Here is a 1658-nt window from a genome sequence, read left to right on the forward strand (position 1 = left end):
TCTCTGTCTCTATCTCAGGCATCTCTGCTTCTCTGGGTAGGGTCCCACTCTCGGCTCTTCTCTGTTGATGGTCCTAGAGACTTCCACTCCTAGACTGGAGAATTCATCACTCCCTTCCTTGCTATAAAACATCTACCTTTGCATTTCCAACCCTCATAATCAGTCCTGATAACAGTTATTCACTACAGTATCACAAGTGATCCATCTGTATTTCATTTCATCAGCTCCGCCTAGACAGATTGGATACTACTCACTGGAGGTTCTGCCTTCCTCCATGCCTCCTAGTAGGTTTCCTCTTGAAAGCTTGTAAGCCAGTCACTTCTTGCCTTTGTAGTCCCCCACCCCCACCCCAATTTGGGTATCCAATGTCCACGTTGCCCATCTCTGTCTACTCTGTGTGTGGAGGGGGTGGGAATGTTTTTTGCTGTAAGCATTTGTTCCTTCTTTTGAGTCACTGTATCCATAGGTGTAGGTCAAGTTCATCAAATTGTATCAGATCACTCTTTTTTTTTACTCTTCTTTCTTCTTCTGATTGAGCTCTGATCATCCAGTCCTCCGGTCCAGGTCACGTGGGTACCATCTGTAAGTGTGGGCATTCTTGGGCACATGCCCTCTCTTCCCATCAGCCAGTAACTCCACTCTCCATTCGAGTCCTCCGTGGCCACGCCACTGACTCTGGGCCCAAGAGTCCCCAGGTCTCCTTATACTGCTTGCCAACCAGATCCCCAACTGGGTCCACAAAAGCCCACCAAACATTGTAGGCCTTAGCTTGCCGCTACATTGCTACTTTTACCCCTTTTCCCCCTATCGGTGATGCATGTGGTCACCAATCAGAGCGTGTATTTCCGTTGAGTCTTAGTCTTGGAAGGGGGTTTGCATTGAGGGGACCTGACCACTTGCCTTGCTGTTTCCTGGGGAAGCGATTTGTTTGTTCTTGTAGTAACAGTCCATCTGCCTCTATTGTTTTGTATTTTTTCCTGTAGGTCTTTCTTTAAGAAGTATCTTCTGTTCTTCTACCCACTCCAGGTTGGTCTGCTTGTCCTTTCAAGTGGATAATTCTCATCTAAAGTACAATTTGTTTTTACATCTTCATATCCTCTGCTCTCTTTGCCTTCAGAATAGACTTGACTCCCATAAACCCAAAGAACTGTCGGGACCTGACCTCAGAGAACTGGTTATTTATGTGTCAGGCAACCTGGACTTTCCAGTGGTACCAACTCAGTGGTACCCTCAAAAGAACAGCGGTTCCTTTGTTGAGATTGTGGGTTCCTTTGTTGAGACTGTGGGTTCCTTTGTTGAGACTGTGGGTTCCTTTGTTGAGACTGTGGGTTCCTTTGTTGACATTGTTGGTTCCTTTGTTGAGACTATGGGTTCCTTTGTTGACATTGTGAGCTCCTTTGTTGAGACTGTGGGTTCCTTTGTTGAGACTGTGGGGTCCTTTGTTGAGACTGTGGGTTCCTTTGTTGACATTGTGGGTTCCTTTGTTGAGACTGTGGGTTCCTTTGTTGACATTGTGAGCTCCTTTGTTGAGACTGTGGGTTCCTTTGTTGAGACTGTGGGTTCCTTTGTTGAGACTGTGGGTTCCTTTGTTGACATTGTGGGTTCCTTTGTTGAGACTGTGGGTTCCTTTGTTGACATTGTGGGTTCCTTTGTTGAGA

At 46.4% G+C, this 1658-nt stretch overlaps 1 protein-coding gene across 1 annotated transcript in view; it reads left to right on the forward strand.

Annotated features, from left to right (window-relative positions):
* LOC102842965 (non-histone chromosomal protein HMG-17-like) overlaps positions 1–1658 on the forward strand; it is a 52540-nt gene that overhangs the window by 888 nt on the left and 49994 nt on the right. The window lies entirely within an intron of this gene.

Source organism: Chrysochloris asiatica, unplaced genomic scaffold (genome assembly GCF_000296735.1).
Source record: "Chrysochloris asiatica unplaced genomic scaffold, ChrAsi1.0 scaffold00037, whole genome shotgun sequence".
In the NCBI taxonomy this organism is placed as follows: domain Eukaryota; kingdom Metazoa; phylum Chordata; class Mammalia; order Afrosoricida; family Chrysochloridae; genus Chrysochloris; species Chrysochloris asiatica.